Source organism: Peromyscus eremicus, chromosome 7 (genome assembly GCF_949786415.1).
Source record: "Peromyscus eremicus chromosome 7, PerEre_H2_v1, whole genome shotgun sequence".
In the NCBI taxonomy this organism is placed as follows: domain Eukaryota; kingdom Metazoa; phylum Chordata; class Mammalia; order Rodentia; family Cricetidae; genus Peromyscus; species Peromyscus eremicus.
The window spans coordinates 15,304,493-15,332,399 of record NC_081422.1 but is presented as its reverse complement, the minus strand read 5'-3'; the positions used below and the strand labels follow the sequence as shown (position 1 = coordinate 15,332,399).

Genomic DNA, 27,907 nt, shown 5'->3' with positions numbered 1-27,907 from the left:
TTTAGTAGAAACTGATTTCCACAATGACTTTACTAATTTGTACCCACACCAACAGAGAATGAAGGTTCTTTTCTTTCACATCATTCCCAATATTTTTGTCAGATTTCTTGATGATAGCTATTCTGAGTGAGGTGAGGTGATGTCTCAAAATAGTTTTAATTTCCCTGGTGGGTGGGTAGTTATATTGACCATTTAAAAAAGTTATTACTCATTTTATAAATCCTTGTTCCTTCTATTCCCAGCCAGAAAGTGAACGAGGAAAAGACCTTCAGAAAATAATTAGCCTCGTTATATCAAAGCTGTCTATACTTCTTTACTTCAAGACAGGGGGGGAATTGGAATCATTGTTAAATGTATTTGGATGTGATGTCCTTTGAGTTGTTGAGGAGATGTGAAACCATTAAGGTTGGCAATAACTCAAAATATAACTGGTCAGTTGGAATGGGACCTACAGCCTGGTACACTTAGTTAGTCTTTCAGTATTTTGTATCTTCAACATATCAAGGTCAACATCAATTAACTTATAGAAAAAGGAAGCTTGTGGCTCCATGAACTTTATTTGACCATCAATTTATATAGATTTAACTGAAGTGCCAAGGTGAGTCTCTGATGAACATAATCAGGGTTTGAGTCAGTGCTTTGTGTTGGACTACCATAAGTAACAATGTAGACTTGATTAATTATATAAACTAGAAGCTGCAAAGATTATGAATCATACAAGAAATTTTTAGACTATACCTGATCATTTGAAAACAACCATTTAAATGGCATGGGAAAAATGGACTAGCCCTGGACATGATATGAGCACAAAAATGTGGGGTCTTTGGAATAACAGTGGGAAAATACTGCATTTTCACTCCTAATAACCTGACTTCTGATGGCAGCATTAGAAGCACTCTTTAAGAGCTAACCTCTTCACAAAGTTAGAATTAGAAAATTGAGGAATAAAGGACCCTTTTTCCTATTTAATAAAAAATTGATTTACATAGTGAAAACAGAAAATAACCTTATTCCTGACCTCCATAATTATAACTCAAGATTATAGTTGAATGCTATGTAATTCCATTCATCTTTTGGCATGTTCCATGATGAATTGAAACAGCTACAACTGACAAAATTCCTATTCCTAGTTCTCATCAAAGTATCTTAATGACTTTCTCCAGAACAGGAAAGCCATGCAATGTTAAATTAATTTGGAGGGAAGAATGAAAATCGGTTTAAAACAGGAGGGGAAAATGTAGGAAATGTTAATAAAATGAACTGTGTTCTATGGGAGTAAAACTCTTGTTTTTGCCAAAATACTTTGGATGACATGGACATTTTCTTGAAGCCCCATACCCATTTCTAATATGTTTGCATCATCCTCAAGGCTTTCACATGTAAGACTTCTTAGTTCACTCTTGTGGCCAAAACCACCTAGGATGTGTTTATCCCTGAGGACTTGCTGTCACTTGTCTTGTCTAAAGTCATAATGCATGCAGCTGGAAAAGAAGATCCACAAACATGTTTTCAGCTTGAGTTTCACTTGAATACAGGGCCTCAGATGCAGAGCCTAAGGAAAGAGCTCTCTGGGGCAATGTAGTAAGCTTGTCACCAAGTACTTGGTGTGATTAGAGTCACAACTTCACTGACCAACAAAGTTGTAAGCTCCCTTGCACAAAAATACATCAACTGAGTATATAGCTGCTGGGCACTATGGCTTCTATAACTAGCCATTTTTTATGTATTGAAAGACACTTATACTAATAGTATGATCTCTTGGAGTTTCATCCCTTGGATCCTGCAGATTCCCCCTCTAATGTGTGCTTTTGAGATCTGAGTGCTATTTCAGTATCAAAGACTTTTGTCGTGATGGAAATGTGATGATTGGTGCATTTTTCCCTCTTCATTATTATTACACAATTAAGAAAATTCCTCATAAATTTCTGCCAAACCATTATGGGGATTTTTATTTACAGTAAGTGCCTTTTCATTTCCAGAATTCTTAGAACCTTGGGGCTGTATGGATTCAATTGTCATTCTTCTCTCTGATTTTCACTAGGACAATCACTCTTTTCCATTCTTGAGTTTGTTGTTTTTTAAATACCTTTTCTTCTTGATTTCTTTTCTTCTCACCTGGGGTAATAATTCTGTTTTTTGCTCATTTTAATGTCCACTTTTAATAATTGAATTTTCTTGTCCTTTTTATGTCATGTCTGTAACACTCCACGTTTTGGATATTTTAAATGTTATGTTAGTTCTTCAGATGGAATATTAATTAAGGATTTCTATCACACTTTATGGCATTCTAGAAATTGAGCTGTGCATATATGATAAGAGATGATGTACTGAAAGCAGCTACTCCTGAATTCCACATATGATTTTAGAATGAGAATTCTAGCTTATATTAGATGCTGATAATTCTGGTTCAGGAGTGTCAGAATTAGAATTTGGACCATTTACTAATATACAAATGTAAGATTTTTTTTGTATCTGTATATTTGATTGTTAATTTTCCTGATCTCACAAATATTTTTCGTGTTTGTTGATTTTCTCTATATATTTCCAATATGCATTTCCTCATAGCTAAAAAATGTTTTTGATAAAGACATATTGATTGTGTTGGTATACACTTAAGACTGTTTCTTAACTATTCTCAAATCTGCAAGGTTAAGGGATGGTTTAAGACATTCCCATTTGATATACTTAGTCCAATATAAGAAAAGTAATCATATATGTTTCATTTTAAAGGAAATAAGTTGTGTTTTATCCCATGCAGATGTTCTCAGAGCAGTAGGAATACATTCAGTAACAATCCATTATGAAAGAACATAGCTTGCACTTCAGATTGACTACAATATGAGAAAATGGAATTACCTAATCAAGGCCATGTAGGGATTCAGCTGATGGAAAACCCCAAATAAGAGGAAAAAGCAGGAGTGAAAGTGGAATGCAATCAGTATAACATAACTGTCATTTTCCTCAAAACTTGGTGAGGTATTAAGTCATTACATCAGTTAGAGTGGAGAAGAAAAAAAATGTTCAGAAATGCTTTTGGATATTAAGGATATCTTGACTTTTATTTTGAACTGCCACAGTAAACGTGGTCACAGAAGTTCATAACTGGGTTTGTAGAATATTTCATGGTCTACAAGCCCCCAGTATCATATTTTATATCAATAAAATTTCAATTTTTATATTATATGTTTTAGCTGATATAATAACCTTGCATGGTGGATGGAGACTCTTCTACTTCATAAAAGATAATGCTACCTGAACTCTTGTTCCCTTTTACTCTCTAATTTTCCAGTAAAGTAAGAATATATATTATTATATATTATGTATTTCTTTTTAGACTGTACAGTAGCACAGCTATGCCTGCAAATAACATGCTCTCATTTACAAGAGATTTTAGTGGCTGGCTTGTCCACAATAAAAGGGGATAGTGGCCTGTAAGAATTATTTTACTTCTTATTATGTCAGAAAAATATCAGATCAAATTCATGACTAGGAAAATGTTACATTTAGCATGAAAGAATAAAGGACTGTTTTATGCAGCTCTTTTTCTCAATATATTTTTCATATACTTGGGACACAAAAAGGGTATATACTTCAAAGCAAAATAAGAAAAGCATCTTTCTTGATTCTGATTAAGTTCCCTTTCTAGATATGTGCCTGGATGTACATATTTTGAAGGAGAGGTTGTTCTATTTCTCTCTTTAATTGAATTTATTTGTATTCTTCTACTCAATGATCATGATTACAAAGAAAGTCATAACCCAAGGAGCACAATTATTTGGTATTACGTTAGTGTCTGTATGAAACTATCTTCAAATATGATTTTAATTCTGATCAAATATAATTACTTATGAGCATGTCCTTCTACATGGAGCATCAGAAATACATGCTAGCTTTCTGATTAATGCAAGGTTATTTTTAGGAACACAATTGTTTGGCAAATGGTTTTGTGAATGTTAAAGTCTTTAAATTTTTACTATGTTTGTTTAGTTTGGTGTATTTTTGTTTGTGTGTATGTGTACACACCACACACACTTTCTGTGGCCTACATGTAGAGGTCAGAGAAGAAGTTACAGTAGTGAATTCAATTCTTCCATCAGGACTGAGTTGCTGATCAAATGCAGTTTATAAGGCTCAGTGTCAGCAACCCTTACTTGATAAGCTATAGGGCTAGCCCCCATTGGAAATTCAAATGCATGGTGGCTAATATCCTTCCAAATCAATAAGAACTAGTACTTTGTCTGAGGTTTTTAGTTTTAAGCTTATACGTCTTTTGCTTACATATTATGGTTTCCAATTCTGTGATTTTATAGCATCTGTTTGTATGTGAAATTTGTGTATCTCTGTATCTACATGTATTTCCTGTGCTTTTTTTTGCTATTTTTTTGTTTATTTGTTCCTTAGTTTTATCCTATTCTGGTTTGTTCATTTTTATTTTATCTTATTTTATTAATTTTTAAATGCCTACTTGTTCTCTACTGAGAAAGAAAAAGAAAGGATGTGGAATTGGGTAGGTATGGAGGATCTGGAAGGGTTGAGGGAGCAGAAAGCATAAGAATATGTTCTATGGAAAAATATTTTCAATGAAAAATGCAACCAAAACTAAAGAAAGCTTAAAAGAAAGAAGTGCTTTATAATTACTGATTGGTATATGTAAGTGAAGTACAATGAAACCAATGAACTAAAAAATAAATATAAAACAAGAAACAACAACAACAAAACCCAAGAAACTAACTTTCTCTAGTCTTAATATGTGAGTAGCTTTCCTCACATCTACCAAAAATATGGTTTATTATATGTTAAAATGGTTTTCCACCTAGCATATATGCTTTTTTATACTAATAACTTAAAAACATGATTCATTGAAATATATCCCCTGATAATTTATCTCGTTTGTGACCATATCTATACATTAAAAGAAATAAATATTTAATTACTGGTCACTTCCCTTCTCATCCTTTTATGGCAGGTTAATGATTGACTTATCACCTTAGCTATGCTAATTATCTTGAGCAGAAAAAAGATGAGAAACATTTAAAAATATTTTCACAGCATTTTACATTCATTCTTAGACTTTGCAGTCTTTCATGAGTTTTTCTTCTCCCATGTGGTCTGGTTTTCCATGACTCCGTTTTCATTAATATTATGGATCACTTAGTTCTTGGTTTTGGATAATGTAGGATACAAACTTCTTCCAAAGTCCAATAGCAAAGTCATAGGGGTTTAAAATAAAAATACCCCAATGAACACAAGTTATAAATCATAGAATGTGACAAGAGAGGGATAATAGAGAAGGGAAGGAAAAGTGTCATGCTTTTTTAAGATGGCTAGGTGGCCAGATACATGACGGAGAGTCGGCTACATGAAGAGGAAGAAGGCTTAAAAGAAAGTTAGGAAACCCAAAGAATCAGAGATACAAACCTTTTTAAATGAAAAGTCCTATGGTGTTTTCTGATTGTGGATTCCCTCCCCCATCTCTTCCAAGGTCCTCCACACCTCCTTACACAAACAGGCCAATAAAAAAATCAAACAAACATGATTTTTAAAAGTAAAATAGCACAAGAAACACACATAGATACATAATCCACAAGTCACATAATCAAGAACCATAATATGCAAGCAAAATCCATAAAAATCTCAAAATCAAGAAGCATAATATACAAACAGGAGACCAGGAAGACTCAAAATGCTAAAACAATATGAGTACCGTTTTTGTCTCTGCAGAAGTGCCATTCACTTCATTTTTGTTCGTCGTCTACTGCTGGGCATGGTCACTTACTACTCTTAAGTGTGGTTTATATACCCAAAGAGATTCCACTGGAAATTACTGATTTTTTTTTCTTTGCAAAAAGCTGTCAATGAGAAACAGCTTCTTCGTTAAGGATGGTAGATATGTCCACTTCCCTATCTCAGCACTGGGGCCCTGAATGGCTTGCACCTTTCAGACACTGTGCATACTGCCACAGACTCTTTGAGTTCATATTTGCGTCAGTTCTGTTGTGTCAGAAAGATACTGTTTTCTTGGTGTCATTCATTTCCCTCTTCCTCTTACAACCATTGCGCCTCCTCTTCTCACCTCTGAAGGGAGGAGACAGATGAAGCCATCCCATTTAGGACTGACTTTTCCTTTCGTGGAATAATCTTTTTGTATCCTGCGAATGTGTTGTGGTATTGTGTTTCCCAAAATATTGTGTGCCTTAATAAACTTATCTGGGGTCAGAGAACAGAAAAGCCACTAGTTAGGCAGTGATAGCACACGCCTTTAATCCTAGCATTCCAGAGGCAGAAATCCATGAGTTCAAGGATACAGACAGGTATGGTGACTCATCACGCCTTTAATCCCAGAAAGCAAACCTTTAATCCCAGGGAGTGGTGGTAGAAAGCAGAAAGGTTTATAAGGCATGAGGACCAGAAACTAGGAGCATTAGGCTGGTTAAGCATTTGGCTGGTTAAGCTTTCAGGTTTCTAGCAGCACAGTTAAGCTGAGAGCCATTTGGATATGAGAACACAGAGGCTTCCAGTCTGAGGAAACAGGACCAGCTGAGGAATTGGCAAGGTGAGATAGCTGTGGCTTGTTCTGTCTCTGATCTACCAGCATTGACCCCAATAACTGGCCTCAGGTTTGATTTTATTAATAAGAACTTTTAAGATTCATGCTACAATATGTGTCACTCTGGTTGGTTTAAAAAAAAGTTTAATGGCTAAAAGCTAGGCAGGATTTAGGGGGCAGAGAGGATGCTGGGAAGAAGAAAGACAGAGTCACCAGCTAAGTAGAAAGGGAGCAAGACACACAGGAGGACAGGTAAATGCTATGAGTTACATGGCAACACATAGATGAATAGAAATGGGTTAATTTAAGTTATAAGAGCTAATAGGACAAGCCTAAGCTATCATAATTAATTATAAGTCTCCTTGTAATTATTGGGGAGCTGACTGTTCCAATGAAAAAAATCTACCTACATTTACCAAATTCTTTCACTCTTTGGATGTTGTCCAGATGTGGGTCTTTATATAAGCTCCCATCTACTGCAAGAGGAAGCTTCTCTGATTATGGCCAAGTAATGCATAGATCTATGGGTATAGCAGAACATTGCTAGGAGCTATTTTATTGTTATGTTCCTTTAGCAGAAAAATAGCATTTGGTTTCCCCCTAGGACCTTGTTCCATTTAGCCTTAATCTTTAGACACCTGAGAAGTGTTAGGTATGACTTCTATCTTCTGAAGAGGCCCATAAATCCAATTAGAGAGTGGTTGCTTACTACCAATATAAACTTTAGTACCACAATATTTGTGCAACTATTGCACCAGCATTTTATGCAAGGAGGTCACCATTGTAAATTGCAGGGTTTATAGCTAGGTATATGGTTACCTTTCTCCTCTGGTAGTATGCAGAGAACCTTCTAGTACACCTCAGACTAATACTATTCAAAAGTGGTGAAGGCTCTAGTTAGGCACCTACAAACTTCTCCTTACTCAATTAAACACATGAAGTGCTGTCTTCCAAAATAGGCCTTACCATCAGTTTGTTGAGAGTAACAAAAAGCTTTGGCAATAGCATAATTGACTTAGAGTTCCTTTGGCCAACAATCTAATTATATGTAAACCATTACTGCTACTAGAAGTTTCACTTGCTTAAGACAGATATCTAGTTGGGCCATGGTCCCCCATTATTTGTTGATTCCATTTAGATTACTTTTCTATATGAATATATTTTGAGATGCTTATACAATAGTAAGGTTCCATATAATCCTTCAAATGTTGTCCCTTCCCATATTTCCTTCCTTACCATATTCTATATCTGCCCCTTTATTTAATCCTCCAGCTACAGGCTCCTCTGTCTTTCCAAAAATATATATTCTATTTCTTTCACCTTGTGTGATCCTCTCTTCCCAACTAGTCTCATACTCTATACCTGACCTCTGTTTCATGGATAGTAGAGTGCCTATTGAAAGCTTAAAATGTAATACTACATATATAAAAATATAGACAATATTTGTATTTTTTGTGTCTGGGTTAGCCTGATATTTTTCTAATTCAATCTATTTACATGTACATTTTATCATTCCATATTTAACAGGTAAATAATAGTCCATTATTAAACACACCACATTTTCCTATCCATTCATCTATTGGTGAGGATATAAGCTCTATCTAATTTCTGGATATTAGGAAGTACAATAATGAACATGGATAAAATTTCCTACCAAAATCAATCTACAGATGCAATGTAGAGTCTCTGTAATATTTGAGAGACACTGAGATAGGATGCACAAACCTTTTGGTATAGTTATATAAGTGCAGTAGCTGGATCTTGAGGTAGAACTATTCCTGGATTCCTGAGGAAGTGCCACATTTATCTGCATGGCTATTGTACAATTTTGTATTCCTACCAACAATGAATAAGTGCTCACTAGTTCCATACCCTTGCCACCTTGGGCTGTTGTTGGTTTTATTGATATTGACCATTGTGTTGGGTTTAAGTTGAAATCTTAGAGTAGTTTTTACTTGCATTTCTCTAACGACTAAGGATGTTGAACATTTCTTTAAACAATTGTCGGCAATTTCTATTCATTTTTTGAGAACTATCTGTTTAGTTATATACCCCATTTTTTGGTCATTTGTTTTCTGATGTCCATTTTTAAACTTATTTATTAATTAATAGATATTAATCATCTATTGAATGTGTAGTTGGTCCACACATTCTGCAGGATTCCACGTTGCCTGAATGATGGTGTGTTTGCCATAAAGAAAATTTTCAATTTCAATAGGTCTCACTAACTGATTGTTATTATTAGTACCTGTGCTTTTGGTGTCCTGTTTAGAATGTCTTTTCCTGTACCAAGATGTTCAAGACTATCCCTCACTTCATCTTCTATCAGATTCTGGGTATCTGGCTTTATGTTAAGGGTCTTAATCTGATGAGGAAATACCTTTTTGTATGCTGTGAAAATATGTTGCTGTGATTGGTTAATAATTTGGCCAGTGGTGAGGCAGAATAGGGTTAAGTAGGGAATTCTAAATATAGGGGAGAAAGGAGAAAGACAAACCAGAGAGGATGCCACCAGCCTCTGCCATGTAAGCCATGAACCACATGGAAATGTATAGATTTATGGAAATGAGTTGATTTAATATGCTAGATCTAGCTAGTGAGAAGCCTGAGCCAATAGGCCACACAGTTTGTAATTAATATAAACCTCTGTATGTTCATTTGGGTCTGAGCAACTGTGGGACCACAAGGACACTGGAGCCAGATGGGCACAGGAAATCTTTCAGCTACATTATCCATTTGGAGTTGAATTTTTTGCAGGGTGATAAACATTGGTCTGTTTGTATTCTTCTACACTGATTTATCCAGTTTGACAAGCATCATTTGTTAAAGGTGGTGTCTTCTCCATTGCATATTTTTTACTTTTTTGTTAAAAATCAGTTGTTCATAGATGTATGCACTTATGTATGAGTCTTCACTTTCGTTCCATTGATCAGTGTGTCTCTGTTTATGCCAACTCCATGCTGTTTTTATTGCAATAGCTCTATAATACTGTTTGATATAAGGGATGGTAATAGCTCCCACAGTTCTTTTATTGCTGAGGATTCTTTTACCTATCCTGGATTTTTTGCAGTTCCATATGAAGTGGAAAATTGTCCTTAAAATTTCTTTAAAGAAATGTGTTGGAAGTTCAATGGGAATTGTCTTGAATCTGAATATAGCTGTAGGATGGCAATTTTTATTATATTAATCCTACTAATCCATGAGCATGGAAGATCTTTTCATCTTCTGATGTCTTCATCAATTTCATGAAGTTTTTATTACAGACATCTTTCATTTCCTTTGTTAGAGTTATCCCATTGTATTTTATATTTTGAAGCTATTGTAAAAGGTATTATTTTCCTGATTTCTATTTCAATCTGTTTGTCATTTGTGTACTGGAACACAATTTTCTTAGTATGGCTTAGGTGTCACAACAATTGTCTCTTCATGAAAATAATCAGGAATGTTCCTTCCATTTCTATTTTGTGGAATAATTTGAGCAGTACTGGTGTTAATTCTTCCTTGAATGTCTAGTAGAATTCTGCTCTGAATCCACATTGTCCTCATCTTTTTAGATTTTTGTTGCTGGAGAAGTTCAAGTTACTGCTTATATTTCACCAAGGGATATGATCCTGTTTAGGTTGCTCACCTTATTTTCATTTAACTTTGGTGTGTCATACATATCTAGAAATTTAACCATTTCTTTTAGGTTTTCCAGTTCCTGGATTACAGTATTTTAAAGTATGTCTTTATGATTCTCTGGATTTCCTTGGTGTTTCTTATGATACCTCCCTATTCATGTCTAATTTTTTAATTTGGAAATTCTCTTTACATCTTTTTGTTAATTTGGATAAGGTTTATCAATCTCAAAGAACCAACTCTTCATTTTATTAATTTCTTGTTTTTTTCTTTGTTTCTATTTTATTGATTTCAGACCAGAGTTGATGATATTTCTTGCTGTGTATGCCTTCTCTGTGTTAGTGATTCTTTTATTTCTAGAGAACTTCAATTTATTTCTTCAGAGACTTAAAATTCTTGTCATAGAGGCGATTCAGTTGCTTAGAGTTACCCCATGATTTTTTATATTATTTGTGGCTATTATAAAGGGTGATGTATCTCTGTATATAGGAGTACTGATTTTTTTTTTAGTTAATCTTGTAACCTGCCACATTACTGAAGGAGTTTATCAGCTGTAAGAGTTCCTTGGTCGAATTTTTGGGGTCACTTATGTATACTATCATATCATCAGCAAATAGTGAAATATTCATTTCTTACTTTCCAACTTGTATCCTCTTGATCTCCTTTGTTGTCTTGTTGCTCTAGCTAGAACAACAAGTACTATATTAAATAAGTATAGGGAGAGCAGACAGTCTTGTCTTGTTCCTGATTTTAGTGGAATCACTTTGAGTTTCTCTCCATTTAATTGGATTGTGGTTGTTGGCTTGCTGTAAATTGCCTTTATTATATTTAGGTATGTTCCCTGTATTCCTGATCTCTCCAAGATCTTGATCATGAAGGGGTGTTGGATTTTGTCAAAGGCTTTTTCAGCATCTAATGAAATGATCATGTGGTTTTTTTTTTCAGTTTGTTTATATGGTGTATTACATTGATCGACTTTTGTATGTTGAACCACCCTTGCATCTCTGCGATGAAGCCTATTTGATCATGTTTGATAATTTTTTGATGTGTTCTTAGAGTCTGTTTGCCAATATTTTATTGAGCATTTTTGCATCAATGTTCATGAGGGAGATTGGTCAGTAATTCTCTTTCTTTGTTACATCTTTGTTTGGCTTGGGAATCAAAGTAACTGTGGTCTCATAAAAGGAGTTTGGTAATGTTCCTTTTGTTTCTATTGTGTGAAACAATTTAAAGAGTATTGGTATTAACTCTTCTTTGAAGAGCCAGTAGAATTCTTCATTGAAACCATCTGGTCTTGGGCTTTTTTTGTTTTGGTTTGGGGGACTTTTTATGACTGTTTCTATTTTCTTAGGGGTTATTGGTCAATTTAAATAGTTTATCTGGTCTCAATTTAACTTAGAAATAGTGTACATATCCAGAAAATTGTCTATTTCTTTTTAATTTTCCAATTTTGTGGAGTACAGTTTTTTGAAGTATGACCTGATGATTCTCTGGATTTCCTCAATGTTAGTTGTTATGTCTCCCTTTTAATGTCTCCCTTGTTATGTCTGATTTTGTTGATTTGGATGCTCTTTCTCTCTCTCTCTGCCTTTTGGTTAGTCTGGAAAAGGGCTTATCTATCTTGTTGATTTTCTCAAAGAACCAACTTGTTGTTTCATTGATTCTTTGTATTGTTCTCTTTTTTCTATTTTATTGATTTCATCTCTCAATTTGATTATTTCCTGGTGTCTATTTCTCCTGAGTGACTTTGCTTCTTCTTGTTCTAGTGCTTTCAGATGTGCTGTGAAGTCACTGGTGTGAGATTTCTCCAACTTCTTTATGTGGGCATTTAGTGCTATGAATTTTCCTCTTAGCATTGCTTTCACAGTGTTCAATAAGTTTGAGTATGTAGTACATTCATTTTCATTGATCTCTGTGAAGTCTTTAATTTCTTTTTTCATTTTGTCCTTGACCCCTTGGGGATTCAGTTGGGCATTATTCATTTTCCATGAGATTGTAGGCTTTCTGTAATTTTTGTTGTTGTTGAAATCTAACTTTAAACCATGGTGGTCTGATAGAATACAGGAGATTATTCCAACTTGTTTTTTTGTATTTGTTGAGATGTGCTTTGTGACCTTGTATGTGGTCAGTTTTAGAGAAGGTTCCATGGGGTGCTGAGAGGAAGGTATATTCTTTTTTGTTAGGATGGAATGTTCTGTAGATATCTATTATGACCATTTGAGTCATAATATCACTTGAGCCCCTTATTTCTCTTTCAAGGTTTGATCTGGCAGGTCTGTCCAGTGGTGAGAGTGGGGTGTTGAAGTCTCCCACTATTAATGTGTGGAGTTTGATGTGTGATTTATGCTTTAGTAATGTTTCTTTTACATATGTGGGTGCCCTTGTATTTGGGGCATAAATGTTCAGAAGTGAATCTTCATCTTGGTGAATGTTTCCTGTGGTGAGTATGTAATGTCCTTCTTGATCTCTTTTGATTGATTTTAGTTTGAAGTTTATTTTGTTGGATATTAGGATAGCTACACCCACTTTCTTCTTAAGACCATTTGATTGGAAAGACTTTTCCCAGCCTTCTATTCTGAGCTAGTGTCTATCTTTGAAATTGAGGTGTGTTTCTTGTATGCAGCAGAAAGACAGGTCCTGCTTTCATATCCATTCTGTTAGCCTGTGTCTTTTTATAGGTGAATTAAGTCCATTGATATTAAGGGATATTAATGACCAGTGATTGTTAGTTCCTATTATCTTTTGGTGGTAGTGTGTGTGTACTCCTCTTCTTTGGGGTTTACTGCTGTGGGGTTTTCTATTGCCTGTGTTTTCATGGGTGTATCTGACTTTCTTAGGTTGGAATTTTCCTTCTAGTGCTTTCTGTAGGGCTGGATTTGTGGGTAGGTATTGTTTAAATCTGGTTTTGTCTTGAAATGTCTTGTTCACTCCATCTATTGTGATTGGAAGTTTTGGTGGGTATATTAGTCTAGACTGGCATCCATGGTCTCCTAGTGTCTGCATTACATCTGCCCAAGTCCTTCTTTCTTTCAAAATCTCCATTGAGAAGTTGGGTGTTATTCTGATCAGTCTGCCTTTGTAAGTCACTTTGCCTTTTTCCTTTGCTGCTCTTAATATTCTTTCTTTATTCTGTAGGTTCAGTTGTTTAATTATTATGTGGTGAGGGGACTTTTTTGGTTGTCTATTCCGTTTGTTGTTCTATAAGCTTCTTGTATCTTCATAGGTATTTTCTTCTTTAAGTTGGGAAAGTTTTCCTCTATGATCTTGTTGAATATATTTTCTGTGCCTTTGAGTTGGTATTCTTCTCCTTCTTCTATCCCTATTATTCTTAGGTTTGCTCTTTTCATTGTGTCTCAGAGTTCCTGCACATTTTGTGTTACGACTTTTTTGGCTTTGGTATTTTCTTTGACTGAAGAATCCATTTCCTCTATTGTATCCTCTACACCAGAGATCCTCTCTTCCATCTCTTGTATTCTGTTGGTTATGCTTGCGTCTGTGTTTCTTGTTCGTTTACTCAAATTTTCTATTTCCAGCACTCCCTCTGTTTGTGTCTTCTCCGTTGTTTCTATTTCACTTTTCAGGTCTTGATCTGTTTCCCTCACCTGTTTAATTGCTTTTTCATTGTTTTCTTGGCTTTCTTTAAGGGATTTATTGATTTCTTCCAATTTTTTTATTTGTCTTTCTCTCCATTTCTTCATTGATTTATTCTAATTTTTATTTGTCTTTTCCTCAATTTCTTTATTGATTTCTTCCAATTTTTTGTTTGTTTTTTCTCAATTTCATTTTTCATTTATTCTTGAAAAGCCTCTAGCATCTTCATGAAGCTATTTTTAAAGTCACTTTCTTCTGCTCCTTCTACATTGTGATATTCAGGTCTTGCTGTTGGAGGAGGAGTAGGTTCTGGTGATGCCGTATCGCTCTTTATGTTGTTGTATGTATTTTTGCCTTGATGTCTGCCCATCTCCTCCTCTCATAGATGTAAGACGTGCCTGTGTCTGAGAAAGTTGCTATTGGTCCACTCTGTGCTTGTTGTGTCTATGTCTCAGGGGGCCCCTCTGGGTCCAGTCTTGGCTCTTGGCTTAGTTGGAGCTGGCAGATTCTGTGTCTCAAGGATCTGCTCTTTGCCTAACCCAAGCTAGTTGATTCTGTGACTCATGGAGCCACTCTTGGTCTTATGGGGGCTCTTGGTCCAGTCAGAGCTGACAGATTCTGTGTCTTAGGAAGCCTCTCTTGGTCCACTGAGAGCTGGCAGATTCTATATCTCAGAAAGCCACTCTTGGTCCAATGAAGGCTCAGGGATTCCCTGTCTCTGGAAGTTACTCTTGGTCCAATGAGAGCTCTTGATCCAATGAGAGCTGGCAGTTTGGTCTCTGTGCCTCAAGGAGTTACTGGGGTCATAGGAAGGTGGGTATTTGGACAGGGTTTGGAACTTGTAGATTACAGGGTCCGATGGGCGTTTAGGTGTGTGTGTGGGGCTTCCCACAGGAGTTTTCTCTGCTGGCCAGCAACTGGCATAGAGTTGGGTGGGGGTTCCTGGGGGCTGGTTGGGTCACAGGGCCTGAGTCCTGGGGGCAGGCTTCTCTGGGCGTGAGAAGAATTACTCACCTCTTGATCCAATGAGAGCTGGCAGTTTGGTTTCTGTGCCTCAGGAAGTTACTGGAGTCACAGACAGGTGAGTATTGGGGTGGGGTGTGGGACTTGTAGATTGCAGGGTCCAATGGAGGGTTTTGGTGGTTGGGGAACTTCCCACAGGAGTTTTCCCTGCTGGCTGTCAAGTGGGGCAGAGTTGGGTGGGGATTCCTGGGGACTCTGGATTTATCACATTATTTAACAACATCATTTTACTGTGTAGTTTTAATTAATTTTAATTAAATTAATATTCCTGAATTAATTTTATGTTTAGCATCTACTACTAGATGTGGGACCTGCCCTTTAAGAGTGGTTTGTTTCCTCAGTGAGACTTTCTTCGATAAAACTAATTTTTTATTTGCAGGTAGCTATCAATCAGAGATATCCTCTGGGTTATGGATAGTGTCTAGTGTTCACTTCTCCTTTCAGCTCTAAGACTTACTTCATCTGGACCAGACCTGCACAGACCCAGTACATGCTGCCTCAGTCTCTGTGAGCTCATGTGTGCACTGTTCTTGCTGTGTTACAAAGGCCCTGTTTCCCTCAAGCAATCCATTTACTCAAGCCCTTTCACTTTTTCCATATCCTCTTCTCAAATGTCATTGAACCCTGAGGGGAAGAATTTGATTGGGGGCTGAGCGTTCCATGAAGATATGGCCATGTTGAAAGAAGTATCTCCCTGGGGCTGAGCTTTGAGGATTCAAAAGCCGATGCCAGGCCAAGTCTCTCTCTCCCCAACTCTTCCTGCGGATCGGGATGACTACACTATGCCTGTCATTCTCTCCACCATGATAATAATGGACTAAGCCTCCGAGAGTATAGGCAAACACCCAAATAAATACTTTTCCTTATAAGAATGTCCATGGTCATGGTGTCTCTTCATGACCATAGGATTTTGCCTAAGAAAGTTGTATAGAGATTGTTTTTAGCAGTAGAACTTTCCTATTGGTTTGTGGAGAAGCATCAATTCTCTTGATAATATCCTGGGTTGTTTAAGTGTTCTCATGAAATACTTTAACCAAGAACTTGATTAGATGTAAGCCATTTCTGGTACTAAAAGGTTCATTTTGTCATAAGAAGTATCTAGTTATGGATCTGTCTCCACATTATTTGGCAATTTCATTTAAATTACCCTCATATATGTATAAATTTCAGGAAGCCAATACTGTATTAGTTTTCCATATGACCTCTCAAATGTCCTTAGTTTTAGCTATCCCTCTACATATTGTCTGCCTTGCCCAAATGTTCTCTCTGCTGTCCCGTTTGATCCTCCTGTTACAGTTCTCACCCCATCTGTCCATAACTATCTTTTCTATTTCCCCTTCTTATGGACATCCATCCTTTCTGCTAATCCCTTCTTATATAACAAATTTCTGTGGATATATGGAATATAGCTTATTGACAACATCACAGCTAACATCCACATATAAGCGAATATAGATTATATTTGTGTTGGGGGAGCTGAGTTAACTCAGACTGATTTTTTTAGTTCCATCCATTTACCCGAGAATTTCTTTTTGTTGTTGTTGCCTTTAAGCTGAGTAATATTCCATTATGTAAAAATACCACATTCTCTTAATCCATTCATTTTTGTAGATATCTAGGTTCTTTCCATTTTTAGTTATTATGAATAGAGCAGCTATGAATATGGTTGAGTAAATGTCTTTTTAATAGGATGAAGCATAATTTTTGGTATATGTCTAGGAATGATATATCATTGGATCTTAAGGTAGATCTATTCCCAGCTTCCTGAGGAACTCCCACTTACTTTTATATTGGCTGTACAACTTTGCAGTACAACCAGGAATGGATGAGTATTTCCACTACTCTACATCCTTGCCAGCATATGATGTCATGTGTTTTATTGATCTTGCTTGGCCAATCTGACAGGTGTAAGATGAAAACACAAAGGAGGTTTGATTTGGATTTCCCCATGGACTAAGTTTTTTGAACATTTCTTTAAGTGCTTCTCATTTATGTGAGTTTCCTGTTGGAAAACATATGTTTAGAATTGTACTCATTTTTAGGTAGACTATTGGTTTTCTTTATGTTCAAATTTTGAGTTCTTTATGTATTTTGGAAATAATCCCTGTATCAGATATGTAGTAGTGAAAAACATTTCCCATTTTGTACTCTGCCAATTTTTCTGCATGATGCTGTCCTTTGCCATACAGAAGTTTTTCAGTTTTGTGAAGCCCAATTGTTAATTGTTTATCTGAGTGCCTCTGCTATCAGTGTCCCAATGACTTCAACTCTATTCCTCACTTTCTCTATCAAATTCTCACTTTCTGTAATATATCTGGCTTTTGGTTGAAGTCATTGATCCATTTGGAACTTAGTTTTGTGCAGATTTATAAGTAAGAATGCACATGCATTCTTCTGCATGAAGCCATCCAGTTTGACCAGCAGCATTTGTTGAAGGTGCATCATTTTCAAAAATCAGGAATCCATAGCTGTGTGTATTTATGTTAGCGCCTTCAATTTGATTCCATTGATCAATGTGTCTGTTTATATGGCAATACTGTAACACTAATTCTAGATGGTCTTTTAATAAAACATCCTGAGCCAGGATATTGGGGTAAATGCTGAAAGAACAGAGAGAAAAAGGAACAAGCCACTGCCATGTCTCACCTCACTGAAATCCTCTGAGTCCTCACCCAAAAGGCTCCAGCTGAGAAAGCCTCTAGCTAAAAGAGACTCTTCTGCCAAAAAGCCTTTAGTTTCTGTCTTCTCTTGCCATATATACCTTTTTCCACCCAACCATCACTTCCTGGGATTAAAGGCATGTGTGCTTCCCAGCACTGGGATTAAAGGTCTGTGCCATCACTGCTTGGCTCTGTTTTCTCTCCTAGACTGAGTCAATCTCATGTAGTCCAGAATGGCTTTGAACTCACAGAGAACCAGATGAATCACTGTCTCCCAAGTGCTAGGATAAAAGATGTGTACCTCCACTGCCTGGCCTCTATGTTTAATCAAATGGCTTCTTATGTTCTGTGATCTTCAGGCAAATTTTATTAGGGCACACAATATATTATCACAAATACTATACAAGTATAAGAAGTACTCTGGACTACTTCTTGATACCAGGAATGATGATACTTCTAGCAGTTCTCACATCATTCAGAAGTGTTTTAGCTAACCTTTGTTATTGCTCTTGTTGCATTTGTTTTGTTTGTGTGAGTGTGCATGTGTTTCTATATGAGCTGAAAAGTTACCTTTCAAATTCTGTGAAGAATTGTGTTGAAATTTTGATGGAGATTGCACTGAATCCATGCATTTCTGTTCTTATGATGGTATTTTTACTATATTTATCCTATTAATCCATGAGCATAGGAGATTTTCCTTCTTATGATATCTTCTTACATTTTTGTTCTTCAATTTCCTAAACTTTTTTAATTATACGGATCTTTTGCTTTCTGGTTTAGAGATACCTTAAGATATTTTATAAATTGAGTCTATTGTAAAAGGTGTTGCAATTCTGACTTTTTGCCATTCTATTTGTCATTTGTACATCTGGAGGCTACTGATTTTTGTGCATTAATTCTGATATTTTGGTAAAGTTGTTTATCAATTTTAGTGGTGGCATTTCAGAGTCATGTATATATATTATCATGTCATCAGCAAATAATGATACTTTGAGTTCTTCCATTCCTATTTGTATCTCCTTGATCTCCTTAAGTAGTCAGCACTGAAACATATATACATATACACAACATGGATTGAAATGTTATATTTAGAAACATATGTGTATATACATATACATATATACATGCAATTGATGAAAAGGGGGACATGAATTTGAAGGAGAATATGGTAGAGTAAATGGGAGGATTTAGAGTTAGAAAAGGCAAGGGAGAAAGGTTATAAATAAATTAAAATTTCAAAAATAAACAAAAACAATGTTAATTTAGAAAACTTAATGGCTAAATCCAAAATGTTGGCTTTTCATAGTTGTAGAGGCTGAGAAACTATGATGCAGGCATCAGGACATTTTTATTTTTGAGGGCTTATTTTCTGCTTCCAGGGCAGAATTTTTAGTGTATTGTCACAAGACAGACAGACAAAATAAGCCCACTTTTAGCTTTCATTAATCATTGTTATAACTATGGGAACATAATTAATCCTAACTATAAAAAAAAAACCCTTCTAATAGTAGCCATTCAATGGAGAATTTAAAGTATGCGTTTTGTAGGAACAGTAGCATTTGAACTATAAAGTGTATTTCATTAAATGAGCAAATGTATGTTGTCTAAGTCTTCCTCCTGTATATTTTTATATCCTATGTGCAGGTATAAGTTTAAGAACTACCAGTTTGTCCTGGCCCTGCTATTTGCCATTGAGGGGATCAACAGGAACCCTCATCTTTTACCTAACACATCTCTTGGATTTGATCTTTATAATGTCCCTTTCATTGAAAAGAATACTCTTATGAATGCTTTTATTTGGCTCACAGGTATGAATCACTTCAAAGTTAATTACTTTGAAGTGGAAGTCAGCAGCAGGAAGTCAGCAGCAGCACTTACAGGAACATCATTCGCAATATCAGCCCATATGGCAACACTGCTTCAACTCTACAAAATACCACAGGTGAGGGAGGGGGGTTTAAAGAACAGGAAAATAGCTTTCATTTGGTGATATTTAGTGTGTCTATCGAGGAAAAACATGGTCATTTGAATTACGAATATATCAAGGGATAAATATCTAGACATTTGATGATTTATCTATATTTTTTCTGCTAGGAATAGAAAGGACCAGCAGGGTAGTGAAGACAAAGATTTCTGTTGAGTAGGAGACTTGACATAATTTTTTGGAAACCTCACAGCAAGGGAGGTTAGTCTTTAAAAACACAATTTGGCAGACTAGTATTTTAGAAAGTCTCAACTGTTGCTTCAAAATAAAATTGTGTTTGATGCCAACGTTCTCACCCTGTTTTCAAAATTCTGCTTTCGCCTTAGCTTACTTTTGGGCCTTTTGATACTATCCTGAGTGATAGAGCACAGTTTACTTCTCTCTACCAGATGGCTCCCAATGACACATCTCTGCCACTTGGCATTGTCTCTTTGATGCTTCATTTCAAATGGACCTGGGTAGGACTGCTCCTCACAGATGACCACAGAGGAAATCAAATTTTATCTGACTTGAAAGAAGAGATGAGGAAAAATATGGTCTGTATGGCTTTTGTGGAAATGATTTCAGGTACACTGGCTTCATTTTCTGACAATTTCTGGAAAAGTGTGGAAAGGATCCAAGACTCATCTGCAAATGTGATTATCATTTATGGAGACATAGATTCTCTACATGGTTTAGTGAAAAATATAGGACAGAAGTTAACTACAGGGAAAGTCTGGGTCATGAACTCACCTTGGGATGTTACCAGCCACTTGGATTATTTTATGTTAGATTCTTTTCATGGGAGTCTCATTTTTTCACACTACTATGAGGAGATGGTTGATTTTACACATTTTATCGAAACAGTTCATCCTTCCAAAGACCCAGAAGATACATATCTTCCTAAATTGTGGCATTTGTTCTTCAAATGCCCATTCTCCAGGATTGATTGTAAACTCTTGGAGAACTGTCAACCCAATGCTTCCTTGAATTTATTGCCTAAACAAAATTTTGACATGGCCATGAGTGAAGAGAGTTACTACATATACAGTGCTGTGTATGTTGTGGCCCACAGTCTCCATGAGATGATTCTTAAGCAAGTTCAAATTCAACAATATGATAATGGAGAGAGAATTATATTCCTCCCCTGGCAGGTAACCTCTCTTCTACTATGTTTTAAAATCAGCATTGTTACATTGAGATACTTTTCAAAGTTACCAAACACAAACACTGTAGATGGTGACACATTTGTTCAAATAGCATAGGAGGGCCTATACTTGTTTCTCTGGAGCTCAATACTTGCCTAAGTTTCTTTGTCTCTGATCAATAGGGTGCCAGTTGCAAGAGTACATGTGTTAAGGCAGTATCTAATTTGTTTTACAATAGCCTCACAATCTCCTTAGTAATCATTTCAATATGAAAATTTGACTCACCTCACACATTTTTCACAGTAGAAATAAGAAAAGTTGATACCTGCAGCAAGGATGATGTATGTAAATGATAATTTTAAGTACCATTTCTGCATTATTATCTTCATATTTTACATTGAAACCTTAGACACACTTAGCAAATAAATAGGGTTGTCCAGTTTTTGAGATTTGCCTCATCATTGACTGCTTATGCGTATTGCTTCAATGTTTTCTCTTGAAACAGCTGTACCTTTTATTATTACAATAGTAGTTCATATCAGCTTGAATCCCATTTACAAAACATTATCCAGTAAAATTGCCTATACTAAAATTTGCATCTTACTTCTGGAAAAAAAACCAGAGCGATTTTTCATGATTTTGGTTCTGTTGTAACTGTCTGGGACCTACCTTAATATAAGTTCATGTATCTCTTTTAGCTCCACCAATCCCTACTGAATATCTATATGAATAATTATGTGGGAAGCCATATGTTAATGGATATAAAATCTAAGTTAGATTCCAAGTATGACATTATCAACTTCTGGAATTTCCCAAAAGGCATTGGACTAAAGGTGAAAGTAGGATCATTTTCTCCAAATGCTCCACATGGTCAACAATTGTCTTTAACTACCAGTTTGATACAATGGCCCACAAGATTTACTGAAGTAGGTTGGCTCTTATCTCAATAGTTTGAAATTACTAAATAAAACCAAAACGTGTTTTTGTATGTAATAATTCTTAGTTCCTGACTCAGATCCAATCAGTATACAAATACCAATTCAGAATAGCATAAGAAACATATGCACAGAATTTTTTGATATCCAGATCCTGATCAGTGGAACTGTTTTTTTTTTCCAATGTTCCTTTATTTTCACTCATTTTCTGTCATAAATGTATGTTTAAGTAAAATTTATGCCATTGCTTCAAAACACTTGGTATGAGATTTATTTTGATGCCTGCTTGTGAAATAGCAGGACAAAGTTTCCTGGAATTTAGTTCGCTAGCACAGCTACAAAGTATAATGGGCATGTGTGTATATCTTAGTTACTTACCTCACTGCTGAAAATAAATTGTTAACAAAAATAATTTAAAGGATTACATTGGCTCCCATATTGAGAAAACAGTTTAATTATGTTGTATAAATCATAACTGTAGAAAGAGAAAGTCACTGGTCACATTACATCTATATTTAGAAATCACAAGCAGTGAATGCTACTGTTTACTTTCTTTCTCCTTTTCGTTCACAATGGAATAGTGGAAACCATTTTAAGAGTGGCTCTTTCTAACCCATGTAAGCTCACCTGGAAATACCACAGATGAGTGAGCAAACACTTGTTTCATAGTCATTATAAATATTTCCAGGTTGACAGGATTAGAAACACTTTTGGAAATACTAGCTGATTACATAACAAGTCAATATAGGTAGAGGTGAGATCAATCCAGAATCACACGTGGACATGCTGCAATTACGAACGTTCTTCCTAATTAACCACGTTCCTTAAAGTTTATAAACATTCATCAAATTCATGTTCTTTAGGCCAAATTTTAATCCTATGAGTTTGTGTTGGGCGCAACCTTCCAAAATTGGTAGTACTGTATCATTATCTTCATTTATAAGTATAAAATCTAAGAATTAATAGTGTAATATTTAAAACCTCCATATTTATCCCTAGAACTCTGAACATTTTCTAAAACACCTTTCATTTTCTTCAGATTCCTAAGTCTGTATGCTATAAGCTCTGTGGACCTGGATTCAGAAGAACTGTCCAAGAGGGTAAAGCTGCCTGTTGCTTTGATTGTACTTCCTGTTCACACAATGAAATTTCCAATGAGACAGGTAAAAGCAAGTCTTAGAAACATTTAAACTCTCCATTCAGTTCTGAAAAATCAAAGCAAATGGAAACAGATCTATGAAAGAACTGAAGAAATAAAACTTTTTTCCTTTTTATATGAACTTTAATGGTATAAATAATTATATTTCTTCTTGAAATTATATAAGAATTAAATTATAATTTATGCTTGATTTATGCTATTGTTAAATTATAGATTTTGTCAACTGAAAAAAACTTTCCATATCCAATTGTTTTAATTATGTTTTTCAAATTAAATTTTAGTTACATTTAGTCACATCAACTCAAAGCTTGGGCTTATTGTGTTTTTTTAAGGATATTTCCCACCACAATTGTTTACACATAGCAGATGACAGGGAAATTTTGTTTGAGTTTTCTTGTGCATAACAATTGATATCTTGCACACTTAATGAAAAGTAGGGTTTCTTTCTTATTCTCTTGCTCCACTGGAATAAGAAACATTATTTAAGAAGTAAACTCAAGAAAATATGATCTGTCTGCTATGACATGACATTCAGAAACCTAAGAAATGCAATAGTCTACAGGATTTCAATTTCCAGATTAGGTCATAAACATGTTCAAATTTACTTCCATGGCAGAGAAAAAAATAGAAGTTGGTATTTCCACATCTACTAGTGTTGTTGCATCTATAATTGTGTAACTTTTCAATATTATGATGAAAATCACATATTGATGAAGATTTTCAAACTTTAGGGATCATAATGCTGATTAATGCACCAATACCTACAAATGCTTATAGTTTATAAATATTAATGTAATGTTTCCTCTATCTAAAATAATTACAGGGTAATTAACAACTTGTGGCTACTAGTTATAATATAAATTCATAGCATATAACCACTTCATTGAATGTTGGTGGAGTGGATATCCAGGCATAGCTGTATAGACCTGTACTAATGACAACTGAAAAGTCATTAGTTCCAAGCTTAATTGTGCAAAATAGACTAAAATGTTTCAAAGTATGTTTGGAGAATGTAAAAAGGAGGAAATATAACTATAATCAGTAAAAAGAGCATGAGCACTAAGACATATTGAATAAGGACTCCCAGAAGAATGGATAAAAAAAATGTGGTACATTTCCACAGTGGAGTATTACTCAGTGTAATAAAAAAATGACATCATAAAATCTGCAGGCAAATGGATGGAACTAGAAAAAAAATCATCCTGTGTGCAGTAACCCAGACCCCGAAAGACAAATATGGTATGTATTCACTCTTAAGTTGATATTAAATGTAAAACAAATGATAACTAGGCTACATTCCACAGCCCCAGAGAAGCTAGGTAACAAGGAAGACCCTGAGAGGTTTGAATGGATTTCCCTGGTAAGAGGAAATAGATGAGTTGTCCTGGGTAAACTGGGAGTGAAGGGGCAGAGGATATGGAGAGGAGGGGATGGGAAGATGGGAACTTGAGTGGTCAGGTTGGTCGATTTGGGGACAGGACAGAGGGGGAGAGTTGTAGTCGGAAGGTTTCTCTGGTCTCACCCAGCCTCAATGTTCCAAAGCCACTTATAATCATTCAGAGGCTTAATATTAATTACAAATTGCATGGCCCATGGCAGGCTTCTGGCTAGCTAGCTCTTATAACTTGACCCATTTCTATTAATCCATAAGTTGTCACGTGGCTGTGGCTTACCAGTAATTTCACATCTTGCTTCTCCTGGCGGTGCTGGAGTCTCTCCCCTCTGCCTTTTTTCTTCCTGTCTCTCTCATCAATTTCCTGCCTAGCTATAGCCTGACTTTCCATAGGCTAAACAGCTTTATTTATCAACCAGTCAGAGCAACACATTCACAGTGAACAGAAAGACAACCCACAGCAAAGAGCAATGAAAGAGATATCTTGATAGAGGGGGCCATTTGGGGGTTAAAAAGAAACCTGGTGCCAGGGAAATTCCAAGGAATCCACAAGGATGACCCCAGGTAGGACTCCTAGCAATAGTACAGAGGGTAACTGAACTGGCCTTCTCCTGTAATCAGATTGGTGACTACCATAATTGTCATCACAGAGTCTTCATCCAGTAACTGACTGAAGCAGATGGAGAGATCCACAGCCAAGCATGGGCTGCTCTAGGAGTCCAGCTGAAGAGAGGGAGGAGGGATTGTATGAGTAAGGGGGATCAAGATCATGAAAGGAGATCCCGCAGAGACAGCTCACCTCAGCTGGAGGGAGCTGATGGACTTTGGACTTTGGACAGACAGCTAGGGAGCCTGCATGGGACTGACCTAAGGCCTCCACATGTGCATGACAGTTGTGTAGCTTGGTCTGTTTGTGAGGCCCTAGCAGTCTGATCAGAACCTGTCACTGGCACATGAAATGCCATTTTAGAACCTATTCCCCATACTGGGATCCCTCACCAAGCTTTGATGCAGGGCAAGAGGTTTTGTCCTGCCTCACCTTGATATGTCATACTTTGTGAACTCCCATGGGATGCTTGCTCCTTTCTGAATGGAGGAGGAGTGGGTGGGAGGGATAGATGGAATCTGGGAGAGGAAACTGGAAGAGAAGAGGGAGGGGAAAGTGGTTGATATGTAAAATAAATGAAAAAATTTAATAAAAAGGGTGCCCCCAAAAGAGAAATAATATACCATTGATTAGTAACAACAAATGAGGCCTATAGAGCAATTAGATTGTATCATTATCCACTGAATGTGTTGTTTATCATATTACCTTGAAAACACAAATATTATTCAGGAAACAATTTTGAAATAGAGACATTATTAACATCCTGACCTCTGAGCATAGTTCAAATAAAACACACAGCTAACATCTAAATATAAAAGGTTTTATTATTTGTGCAGGTTTGTGCATATACTTACAGTCTCTGTGACTTCATAGGTGCATTTGCCTTGTTATGTTGAAAAATGTTTTTTAAAATAATCTACTACCCCTTGTTTGGTAATTTAAATGTAATTGGCCCAAATAAGCGTATAACGAGTGAGACTATTTGAAGGTGTGACTTTGTTGGAGCAGGTATAGCCTTCCAGGAGGAAGTTAGTCACTGTGGGGGTGGGCTTTGAGGTTTCCTATGCTAAATATGGCACTCAATGTCACAGTCCAATTCCTGTTGACTTCCAATCAAGAGGCTGCCAGCACCATATCTGCCTGTGTGCTGCCATGCTCCCCACCATAATGATAATGGACTGAAACTCTGAACTGTAAACGAATCACCCCAAATTAAATGTTTTCCTTTATGAGTTGCCACCATCATGGTGTCTCTTCACAACAATAGGAACCCTCAAACACTTGGCTTTTACAAATTTTCCTTCTCCTTTTCCACACAGATCCCCAAGCCTTGAGAGGAGAGATGTGATAAAGACATTTCATTCAGGAATAACAGTACAAAGTCTTTTATTCTCTGTATGGGGTTCAGTTGTGGGTCTCATTAACTACTATCTACTGCAAGAAAAATTTCTGAGGATGGAATGATAAACTGATATATGAGTATGGCAATTCAACAGTAGGAATCATTTTATTGTTGTGATCATTTAGCAGATTGATAATATTAGGTTTGATCCTGGGCTTGCAACCAATCTATCCAGTTTCCTGAATCATTAATAGTATCAGATATGGGTTCTGTCTTAGGGAATGGGTGTGAAGTATAATAAAAATGCAGCTAGTTACTCTTCTAACAGTCCTGACACTGTTGCATCAGTGCACATACTTTACAAGTAGTCTGTTGTTACAGTTCACAGAATATGAAGCTGAGTGAGATAGATGATTGCTTTTCTTCTAGCACTATGATTGCTAACTAGAAGTGATGAAGCTTCCAGTTAAGTACCAGCTTGATTTCCCCAATTCTATGCCATAAGTACATTGTATCTTCAGTAATAGTCTTGTGTGCAAGATGTAGATAGTAACCACATTTTACAACAAGAGTTTTAATAGTAAAGATTTTAAGACATGAAAAATATAAGAATATGCAATACTCAAGCTCCCTCAGTAATGAACAGACTTAGAGAAGTAAAGGTGGAGATGAAATAAGAAAATTATATTAGAACTAAATTAGGTTTATACAAAGGAATTTAGTAATGAAGTGACTTTAGAAACAAAAAACATTGAAAAATTCTGGGTGAGCATGAAAGTAAGTATAGATATAAGACATTAGACTTAGTTAATTTGTGGCTTCATAAAGAAAATAGCCTATATTAATTTGGAATTACTCACTATAGAATATTTATTAATGTCGGAAAGAACCAAACAAAGTCATTTAGGAGACAATCCAATAAGTTGGTGTCGAAAAGTACCTTAGGATAAAAAGAGACATCTGAACACATACTCATGATCATCTTAATTTCTTACCAGATATGGATCATTGTTTGAAGTGTCCAGAAAGCCATTATGCAAACACAGAGAAGAACCACTGCCTCCAGAAAACTGTGACATTTTTACATTATGAAGATCCTTTGGGCATGGCACTCAGCAGCATAGCCTTGTGCTTCTTTGCAATTACAGCTTCTGTTCTTGGGGTCTTTGTGAAGCATCGAGACACTCCCATTGTAAAGGCCAATAATCGGGCCCTCAGTTACATTCTGCTCATCACACTCATCATCTGTTTCCTCTCTTCTTTGCTCTTCATTGGGCAGCCCAACACAGCCACCTGTATCCTGCAGCAGACCACATTTGGAATTGCATTCACTGTGGCTCTCTCCACTGTGTTGGCCAAAGCTCTTACAGTAGTTATTGCCTTCAAGGTCACCTTTCCAGGGAGGTTGATGAGGTGGTTAATGATATCAAGAGCCACTAACTATGTCATTCCCATTTTTACTCTGCTCCAAATCATTCTTTGTGGAATCTGGCTGGGAACCGCTCCTCCCTTTGTTGATCAAGATGCTCATGCTCAACATGGACACATCATCATTTTGTGCAACAAGGGCTCAGCCATTTCATTCCACTGTGTCCTGGGATACCTCTGCTTCTTGGCCCTTGGGAGCTATACCATGGCCTTCTTGTCCAGGAATCTTCCTGACAAATTCAATGAAGCCAAGTTTTTGACATTCAGCATGCTTGTGTTCTTCAGTGTGTGGGTCACCTTCCTTCCTGTCTACCACAGCATCAAGGGGAAGGTTATGGTGGCTATGGAAGTCTTCGCTATCTTGGCTTCCAGTGCAGCACTCCTAGGCTTCATATTTGCCCCTAAATGTTACATTATTTTGTTAAAGCCAGATAAGAATGTGTTTCATGGCATCAGATACAATACACACTATGGAAGAAATAACCTTAATTAA

At 36.2% G+C, this 27,907-nt stretch overlaps 1 pseudogene; it reads left to right on the top strand.

Annotated features, from left to right (window-relative positions):
- The first annotated feature begins 1,750 nt into the window (after positions 1-1,750).
- LOC131914627 (vomeronasal type-2 receptor 116-like) lies at positions 1,751-27,907 on the top strand (annotated as a pseudogene).